Source organism: Syngnathus scovelli, chromosome 15, assembly GCF_024217435.2.
Source record: "Syngnathus scovelli strain Florida chromosome 15, RoL_Ssco_1.2, whole genome shotgun sequence".
NCBI lineage: Eukaryota > Metazoa > Chordata > Actinopteri > Syngnathiformes > Syngnathidae > Syngnathus > Syngnathus scovelli.
Window position 1 is genome coordinate 12,960,946 of NC_090861.1, and position 10,766 is coordinate 12,971,711.

Genomic DNA, 10,766 nt, shown 5'->3' on the forward strand with positions numbered 1-10,766 from the left:
CACTGAACAACACCATCCCGCACTGAACAACACCATCCCGCACTGAACAACACCATGCCGCACTGAACAACACCATGCCGCACTGAACAACACCATGCCGCACTGAACAACACCATGCCGCACTGAACAACACCATGCCGCACTGAACAACACCATGCCGCACTGAACAACACCATCCCGCACTGAACAACATTATGCCGCACTGAACAACATTATGCCGCACTGAACAACATTATGCCGCACTGAACAACATTATGCCGCACTGAACAACATTATGCCGCACTGAACAACATTATGCCGCACTGAAAAACACCATGCCGCACTGAACAACACCATGCCGCACTGAACAACACCATGCCGCACTGAACAACACCATGCCGCACTGAACAACACCATGCCGCACTGAACAACACCATGCCGCACTGAACAACACCATGCCGCACTGAACAGCACCATGCCGCACTGAACAACACCATGCCGCACTGAACAACACCATGCCGCACTGAACAACACCATGCCGCACTGAACAACACCATGCCCCACTGAACAACATTACGCCGCACTGAACAACACCATGCCGCACTTAACAACACCATGCCGCACTGAACAACACCATGCCGCACTGAACAACACCAGTCCGCACTGAACAACACCATGCTGCACTGAACAACACGACGCCGCACTGAACAACACGACGCCGCACAGAATAACACAATACCGCACAGAACAACAACATGCCGCACAAACAGTTTTAGATAATATTACGTCGCAGTCATGCGACGCGGACATGACGTCAATAGGCGGAACTCATGGCAAAATTATAATCCGTGGGCGTGGCTTGCAACAGGAAGTAGGAAAGCGGCAATGCTGGCAAACAAGACACAGCGGTTAGTAACACGACGACTAACGAGACAAATATTTTTGTTTTCAGCTTGCAACTTGACCGTCTAGAGCGTACAAGGTAATTACAACTCATTGTTTTGAAAAATATGTTTTTTTGTTGGCCTGAAAAGCGAGGCAGTGTGGCATTTGGGAGGAACGTCGAACTCGGCGTCTGCTTCCAGCCACAGACGCCAAATTTCGACGATTATTTCGACTGGTCAACGTTTGTAAATTATTGCGTTGATTAAAAACTTTATTTAACTCTACTCTTAACTTTGCCGTTTCAGATATGCGGGTATTACACCGCGGAAATGACGTCAATAGGCTGAACTCTGGCCAAAATTCAAATCTGTGGGCGCAATGGCCTTGAGCGAGACAACGGATACAAACACGACGATTATCAACAGAAATATCTTTATTTTCTGCTTGCAAGTGGACCGTCTAGAGCGTACACGGTAAGTACAACTCATTGTGTTTAAAAAGATTTATGTTTGTGTAGTTTGCGTTGCGTTGTATCTGTGAATGTTGGTTGAGGCTAAATGTTAATGTTTAATTTCCTTCCTTTAGGTTCCACGGTGTTTGTTGGCTGTATGTTTTCCACTGCAAGAAGAGGCTCGTATCATTGACCAGCAGGAGCTACAATGGTGAGTACCCCTTTCGTCGTCCATTTATGTTAAACACTTCCTGTTTCATGTCTAACAGTACTCGATTTAACAAATAACCATAAATAAATACAGTGTGGGCAGTCAAGTTAACATATGTGATTATCCTGCCTAATATGTTTATCACAAATATGTCACTAATATGTTTATTTGTTTATCACAACACCTTTGGACCTTCAGCAATCGATTATTTCCCTTCATCTACATAGAGACAGAACGATGGTGTCTTAAACATCTCATTCATTTCACCAAATAACTTCACGCAGGTGGATAACGGCCGTCTCGGTCACGCTATGTTGCGTGATGCAGTTTTGAAGAACCAAATGCATTTATTCAATGAATAAGTCAAGCTAGATCTATGTTTATGACGTTGTACGTTACGGTACCGATTGAAGTTGAGTCCGAAGCCAGTGGAAAACAGCGCTGCGTTTGTGCTCTCCAGGTACAAATGTTGTGATCTCTGACTGACGACCGGGCGAGACTCGAGTAAGAGATGTCCAAACGAGCTCCGGCAGGGCGAGTCAAGGCGGAGCGAACGGACGCCTTTCAGGCCGCCAATGACGAGCTGAGAGCCAAACTGATGGACGTCCAGTTAGAACTTCAGCAGGAGAAGAACAAGGTGAAAACCTCGACAGACACTGCCTTCCTCCCTGCCTGCTTCCCTGCCTGCCTCCCTGCCTGCCTCCCTGCCTGCCTGCCTCCCTGCTTGCCTCCCTCCTGCCCTCCCTCCCTCCCTCCCTCCCTCCCTCCCAGTTTCCCCGATGTAGATTTGACATGCGTGTGCCATGACTGTGTCAGCCTACGTCAACAAATGCACCGAGGACGTCAGCACCACTAAGAATATCATCACCCGGGGCAACCAACGACCCTGGATGACTGAGGAGGTACGTCAAACGCTACGAGCGCGGAACTCTGCCTTCAAGTCTGGCGACAAGGAGACACTGAGGACAGCGAGAGCCAACTTGAACCGTGCCATCAGGGTAGCGAAGCGAGACCACAGTCGAAAAATTCAGGATCGTTTCCACGACGCCAACAACACCAGGAGTATGTGGCAAGGCATACGGGCGATTACAGACGACAACTCACCCTCCCCCCCCGGTGGGTGAAGTTGATTCTGACTTTCTAAATGGTCTAAATAACTTCTTTGGGAGGTTCGAGGCACTAAACGGCACTCCAGCAGTTAAAACTGTCCCCCATCAGGAAGAGGAGGTACTCTGCCTTGACTCCGCCGATGTGTTGAAGACCCTGAGGAGAGTCAACCCCCGTAAGGCCCCTGGCCCCGACAACATTCCTGGGCGTGTGTTCAGGGAATGTGCAAGTCAGCTGGCTGGGGTCATCACAGACATTTTTAACACCTCGCTGGGCCAAGCCACAGTGCCAGCGTGCTTTAAGACTGCCTCCATCATTCCGGTGCCGAAGAAACCTCAAATCACCTCATTTAATGATTACCGGCCTGTTGCACTGACTCCGGTCATGATGAAGTGCTTCGAAAGGCTGCTTAAAGATCACATCGTTTCCAGACTCCCCCCATTATTTGACCCGTTCCAGTTTGCCGACCGGCAAAACCGCTCCACTCAGGACGCCATCTCCTCCGTTCTTCACCTGAGCCTGGCTCACCTGGAGGAGAAGAACACCCATGTTCGGATGCTGTTCCTGGACTTCAGCTCAGCGTTTAACACCATCATCCCACAGCATCTAGTAGGAAAATTGGAACACCTGGGCTTCAACACCCCCCTTCGCAACTGGCTGCTAGACTTCCTCACCAACAGACCTCAGTCAGTCCGGGTCGGACAGAACACCTCTGATGTCATCACCCTCAGCACAGGCTCCCCTCAGGGCTGCGTCCTGAGCCCCCTGCTGTTCACCCTGATGACACACGACTGCGTCCCCAGGTTCACCACCAATCACATCGTGAAGTTCGCAGACGACACAACGGCGGTGGGGCTCATCAGAGACAACAACGACCTGGACTACAGAGAGGAGGTGGAGCAGCTGGTGGGCTGGTGCAGAGACAACAGCCTGATCCTGAATGTGGAGAAGATGAAGGAGATCATCGTCGACTTCAGAAAAAACCAGCCTCACCACGCTCCACTGATCATCAACAGCTCAGCTGTGGAGGTGGTCAGCAGCACCAAATTCCTGGGGGTCCACATCACAGAAGACCTCACCTGGACTATGAACACTACGGCACTGATCAAGAGGGCACAGAAGCGCTTGTACTTCCTGCGGAGGATGAGGAGAGCCCACCTGCCCCCACCCATCATGAGGACGTTCTACAGGAGCACCATAGAGAGCATTCTGACAAGCTGACTCTCTGTGTGGTGTGGAGGCTGCACCGCCTCCGATTGGAAGAACGTGAGGAGAGTGGTGAGGACAGCAGAGAGGATCATAGGGGCTCCTCTTCCCTCCATTCAGGACATTTCATCTCAGCGCTGCATGTCCCGTGCCCGTAACATCATCAATGACCCATCACACCCCCACCATGGACTGTTCTCCCTGCTGCCCTCTGGGAAGAGGTTTCGCACAATCCGCTGCAGGTCCACCAGGTTCTGCAACAGCTTTTTCCCTGCTGTCATCAGACTGTTGAACATTAGAACTGTTGAGCTCTAAACTGAACTCTGCATCACACATTCACAGAACTGTACTTTATGACACTACGGACCTCTATCTTGCACTATCTCGCACTACCAACTTTACTGAACTTGTGTAAACCCTTTAAATAGAAGTTTAATACATGGTTTAGCATTCCTCTGCACACTCTTGAATACTGTTTTGCCTACTTGCACTATTGCATAATTAGCACTGCTGCACTTTATACTTATTTGTAATATATATATATATACAGTATATGTATATATATATTTTCATAGGATATGTTACTTCTATTCAACTGCAATATCACTACTTTGTTGTAAGCCGTGTGCAACGAAATTTCGTTTTGTATGCACCATGTGCAGACAAGATGACAATAAAGTTTGTCTAAGTCATGTCAGGTCAGCTGTCTGGAGAGAGAGAGAAGTCAGGACCTGCGGGCGGAGCACCACCGTGCCACCGCCGCCATGACGGAACTCAAAAGCAAACTCCATGAGGAGAAGCAGAAAGAGTTAGCCGTTACCAGGGAAACATTACTGCGGCAGCATGAAATGGAGCTGATGAGAGTGATCAAAATCAAAGATGGAGAGATCCAGCGACTGAATGCCTTGGTCCTCAGCCTGAGGGACGGCTCCATGGACAAGGTGATCCGCTCAATCCGTGTCTGACTATCCGCACGCCACGTCGGGCTCCGATGCGGCCGCTACCGTATTGTGTAGCTTGTCCTCAGTAAGCGTCGCGGCGCTCCGTTGCGGTCTCAACGGCCCGATGTGGCGCAATGTCTGCTCAGGTGAGGAGCGGGGGCGCTTTGCTGGCGGAAGTGGAGGAGACGCGGCGGTGTCGGGAGACCGAGCGGTGTCGCCTCCACCAGGAGCGCGGAAGAAGCCCTGGCAGCGGCCCAGCAGGCCTGGCAGTCCCGAGCGGCCGAGCTCCGATCGGCTCATCACCAGCATCGGGAGGAGCTGAGCCGAACCAAGAGAGACTGCGAGAGGGAGATCCGCCGACTGGTAGGACTGATCAGATGCGCGGTGCGTGGCTATGTTCCCAATTTCGTTGTATACCTGCAGTGCAATGACACCTAAGGCATTCTATTCTATTCTATTTCACAAGAAGAAAACGTCCGGTTGCTCGCTTCGCTTTTGTCACAGCAATGGTGTTCTAGTTGATTCAAGATAAAAATTGGCCGGTTGCTCTCTTTGTTTTTGTCACAATTCTGGCAAATGAGTTTGCCCGCCTGCCTGAGCGCTCCCCGTTTGTACATCCAGATGGATGAGATCAAGCTGAAAGACAGAGCGGTTAGTGTTTTGGATAAATCCCTGGGGCCGGCCACGTCCACCGCCTTCAGCTGCAGACTCAGGCTGCCGAGCAGCAGATCGCTGCCCTGAGGGATTCCCAAAGGGCGGGCCTAAACTACCCTGGAAGTGGGGTCAACGGCACTACTAGCAATCCTCTTCATAGCGTAAGCCACCTCATCACACACTTGCAGTACGCATGACTTAGTTCGTTGCTGGAGGAAGGTAGCACAAAAACAGTTTTGAACTTTGAACGAGTGGTTGTGTGTGTGTGTTGCGGGGCGTTTTCAGTCTCAGGAGGATCGGGACACGCGAAGGTTTCATCTGAAAATCGCTGAGCTCAGCGCAGTCATCAGGAAACTGGAGGATCGAAACGCCCTGCTTTCTGAAGAGCGCAATGAACTGGTAATTTATTGACGGCACGCTTGAAGGTTTGCGCTACGTTTGAAGCGCGCCATCCAGCGAGGCACCCATTGCGCTTGCTTATTAGTTGAGCGGCGCGGCGAGTCGGTTGCCTGGTAGATGTCTTTTATTGGGAGCCAAAGCCACGATTCCGTTCAAACCGATGCAAAAGGAATGGATACGTTCTGGCCCGCGTGTTGTGCGTCTTTCGCATCCCGCACTTCATGCTTGCAGCTTAAGCGACTGAGAGAAACAGAAAGCCAGTTTCTGCCACTCCTGTACAAAAACAAACGCCTGAGCAGGAAGAATGAAGAACTCTCACTGGTGCTGTGTCGCCTTGAAAACAAAGTGCGCTTTGTCACCCAGGAGAACGAGGAGATGGCAAGCTTGGTAAGTCGACGCGGACAACGGCGGCGTGCCAACAGAGTCCACTGCATTTGTGTTCCACAGAGAAGGCCTAGTTCGCTCAATGACCTGGAGCGCGGTTGCGGCCAGCAGGACGGTGAAATGGAGTTCCTTCAAGTTGTGGAGCAGCGGCACATCATCGACGACTTGTCCAAGGTCTTCAGGCAGGTGACTCGGTGCACGTACGGCAGCGCCGCGCTCGCTCGCTGTCGCCAGGAAACCTTTTCCGTCCAAAGCTTGGCCGGCGGCCGCCATCCAAAAAATTGGCCCCTTAAACTCCGACCTTTCAAGCAGGAGCATTGTGCGCACGCGTTTGAACACGCTTTAGACTTGTTTTGCCGTTTTCAGCAGCTCAAAGCTCCCGTTTTGTCAGCGCCTTTGCCACTCGCTGTGCGCTGAAAACGACGGACTCGCCCGGCTGCTCAGCCCGTCAACCATGAGCCGCGAGCGCGACGTCATTGTCCGTAGGCAGCTAGTGGCAAAATGCACCCTGTTAGAGTTGCGCTCGCTCCAACTTATTTTGCAAGAACCACACGGGAGACAAGTAAGTTCTTTTGGACACCTGCAGGTGGAGAGTCCATCCGTTGTACGAATGAAGTCTGACTCTCGGCTCCCGCACGAGCATTTTTATTAAGAGAAACAGGGTGGGTGTAAGAGTGGATTGAATAGAGAAAGCCCTTGACCTCTAGTCAAAACATAGCAAGGGATGTTTTACGACTTTGTGTAGGAAGGGATAAGCGATAGGGATAAATAAGGGATAAATAATATTATTTATTACAGGTTGCAGTCAAAGTCAAAGCAACATAATCATACGATAAAGATAATCTGGAAAACCCTGACACACCCTGTAGTTGTCACTTTTGGAAAAGACGAGCGTCCCTCCAATCATCGCCGGTGACGGGTTTTTCAGGCTCTGGAGACAGGAGCTCATGTCAGAAATGTCATCGTGAGTCGCGTTTGTTTCTGCGCCGGAGCCGTTCGTTCCCTTTGCATCCAAAGAATCTCAAAGGCGGATTATTTGTGTCGACAGGAGAGAGATTTGCTGCTACGATACCGACGTCGAGAATCTCTGAGGAGGAACAAAGCGTGAGGTCCTGCAAGGTGAGTCTGTTTGTTTGCGGCTGCTTGGTGTTGCGCAAGATGAAATGGCCTTTTTCTCGCTATCGTTCCTCTCGTCGATTCATCGTGAGGTGTCGCTTCAGTTTGTTCAGAGAGATGTGCGCGGAAGCAGGTCATCGAAACATTTTACGGCTACGACGAAGACGTGTTGGTGGACTCGGACGGATCGTCCTTGTCTTTTCACACCGACAGAACCCCCGACACGGAACCCGAAGAGGTAGCCCGCCATTTCTGCCAGCGTATTGGCGCCAAACATTCCTCTTCAGCCTGGAATCGGACTCGTCTTTGCGTCGCGGGTGCTTTGTCGCCGGTCTGACTGATTCTGGTACTAGTGTTGTGTTGCATTGGTGTGTGCATGAGGAGGCGGAGCTTCGCTACCGCCAGCTGACGCAAGAATATCAAGCGCTGCAACGAGCCTACGCTCTGCTAGCCCAGACCAGCGGAGGGGACTACGACGCCGAGAAGGAGATCAAGGTGGCGCCCCTTCCCGCAACCCCCGGCCGGGTCGCAGCCTCCCCGTTCTCACCCAGCCTCGGGTGTTCTCTGGTCTGAAAGGAGGAGGAGGAGCCTTCCTCCTCCTCCTTTCAGACCAGAGAAAAGCTGATGGTAGTGTCAAACGCACCTCTTTCAATAATCACTCTTCCCTTAAATATCTACGAAAGTTATTTAATTCTCTAACATGTTCGGAGTTACTTTTTACGCGGCCCGTCAAAAGGGGAAACGGGCCTGCGCCCTTCAAATAATTAAATTACTTTCAGTTCTACACCAAACCGATAATCCGATTCAAACACTTCCGTTAATTTATTCAGACGAAGCAAACTTTCAAACGGATTGAAATTCACTCGTGTCTCAAATAACTACGAAAGTTATTCAATTCTCTAAAATTGTCTGATGTTACTTTTATTTATTACGGTCCTATGTTATACCATAATAACCCCCCGCACATTAATCAAATTGTCAAATCAACCCCGAACCATCGATTGTACATTCAGTACAAATCAGCGCACAACAAAGTAGATGAATATACACAACACATTTATTGAAGAAACATGAAATAGAATTACAAATCTTAATCACTCCAGAAACCGAACAATTTCACCCACTGATACCCGTGTTAATAAAATCATTCAATCCCAGAACAATTCGATTGCAAAACACAGTTCATGAAAGAGGGAATCAATTTTTAGCCAAGCAAAGAAATCAAGAAGTAAAAATCACATTTGTGCTTCTCCAAACAATTTATGTCACGCCACTATTCTCATAGTGACGGGTCCCTTGATCGAATTGACTAACAATATTGCTTTAAGCTGTTACAGAATACATTTTTAGCCAAGCAAAGAAATCAAAAAGTAAAAATCACATTTGTGCGTCCATGCGTGACTCACAATCCGACACCGTGTTCCTGTTTTATTTCTATTTTAACTTGCTTAGCTTATTTTGGCCCCTTTTTTGGTCTCATGTTTTGGTCTGGCGCCATCTTTTGGACAAATTTGGAATTTCAGCTCTGCCAATTTATTCCTGTGAACAATCCATATTTTACCATTTGCACCATCTCTTCCCCCCATGTTACATGACAGTAGAAATGGGTCACTATCAAAGCAGAGTAGCAGATCTGGAGTCAGCGCTGAAGCAACAAGGACAGGTAAGCTTATCAATGAGCACACCTTTTTCTCAGACAAAATAGCTACATTCTTCAGTCACTCATTCGTCTGGCATTACTGGACCAACCCCCTATGAACGTGGCTGGGAAAATGTGGAGAAAAGCAAATGTCATTTTCCAGTCAACCAAAGAATTTGTGGATGAAAATGACACAACATTCCAAAGCTGTCCACGCGTTTGTCTCTTCTAGAATGTCAAGTGGGTGGAGGAGAAGCAGCTGCTGCGTCAGAGCAATCAGCAGTTGGCCGAAAAGGTGACGGAAAGAAAGGCGCTGGGCGGAGTCGCTTGGCGTCACACCCGTCCGGAAGCCCCGCAGATGAGGTCTGACTGTCTTTTCAGGTCAGGCGGATGGAGGCGGAAGAAGCGCGTCTGAAAGAGCACATCCAGGATATCCGAGACCAAAACGAACTGCTTGAGTTCCGCATCCTGGAGCTGGAGGTGGGAAGACTCGCACAAGCGTTTTGAGGCCAGAGATGTGACGGACGGACGGACGGACGGACGGACGGACGGATGCATGCCTCTGCCTTTCAGGAGAGGGAGTGGCGCTCCCCCGTCTTGAAGTTTCTGCAAGTCCGTTTCCCAGACGGCCTCAGCCCTTTGCAGATCTACTGCGAGGCCGACGGCGTGAGCGTACGTAAGGCGTCCCTCGCAACCCTAACCTTAACCTGAGGTCCCAGAACACCTTACATTGCTCCTTGCGCCTTTCCCCAGGACATCGTCATCAGTGATCTGATGAAGAAGCTGGACATCCTGGGCGATAACGCCGTAAGTGTATGTCGAACTCCTTATGTTCGCACTCCACGAGACTCGGCGGCTCAAATGTGACTTTTGGAAGGCTTTGCGCTGAAAGAACCTTGTTGACGCTGTGCCTTTGGGCTCTTGCAGAATCTCACCAACGAGGAGCAGGTGGTCGTGATTCACGCCAGGACCCTTCCCACCCTAGCCGAGAAGGTAACGCGCACGTCCACGCACGCTCTCGCATTCTGCTTATGTGACAGCAGCCTTTCCTCAGTGGTTAGAATACATCAAAGTGACCAAGTCAGCACTTCAACAGAAGATGTTGGACATTGAAAGTGAGAAGGTAGACAGACACGCGACATCAGCCAAGGGGAACTCGGGGCAATGTGCCCCAACAATTCTGACCTTGAGCTGTGCTAGGATATGTTCTGCAACCAGAAGGGCTACCTGGATGAAGAGTTGGACTTCAGGAAGCGTTCCATGGACCAGGCTCATAAGGTAAGCCGCCCTCAAATCTCCCGCCGGACTACTGATGGACGAGGATTGCGGCCCAGAGGATCATGGAGCTGGAGGCCATGTTGTACGAGGCGCTACCGCAGAGGGACTGCCCCGCCACGGACGGCGAAAAAGCCAGCCACGCTGGCGTGAATGACGTGCTGACGGCGGATCAGAGACAAGAGCTTAGGAGCGCCGTGGACCAATGGAAGCGAGCCCTGATGTGGGAGTTGAGGGAGCGCGACGCTTGCATCCTCCAAGAGAGAATGGATCTGCTGCACAGCGCGCAACAGGTAAGGGCCCAAAGCCAGCCCGGCACTTACTTGCACGCTTACTGGCTTTTGAAGGCTACTTTCCATTTGTCCGTCCTAGAGGAACAAAGAGCTGAAAGAATTCATCGAAGCTCAGAAGAGACAAATCAAACAATTGGAGGAGAAGTTTCTGTTTCTCTTTCTAGTCTTCTCCTTGGCCTTCATTCTGTGGCCCTAACACCAGCTGGTGAGTGAGCTCCAGCGGCAC

General features: G+C 50.4%; 1 long non-coding RNA gene across 1 annotated transcript; it reads left to right on the forward strand.

Annotated features, from left to right (window-relative positions):
• Window positions 1-4,948: 4,948 nt before the first annotated feature.
• LOC137840986 (uncharacterized) lies at window positions 4,949-6,765 on the forward strand. Its single transcript, XR_011088253.1, has 4 exons — window positions 4,949-5,143; window positions 5,402-5,595; window positions 5,720-5,833; window positions 6,065-6,765. It is a non-coding gene; the product is annotated as an uncharacterized lncRNA (long non-coding RNA).
• The last annotated feature ends 4,001 nt before the right edge of the window (window positions 6,766-10,766 follow it).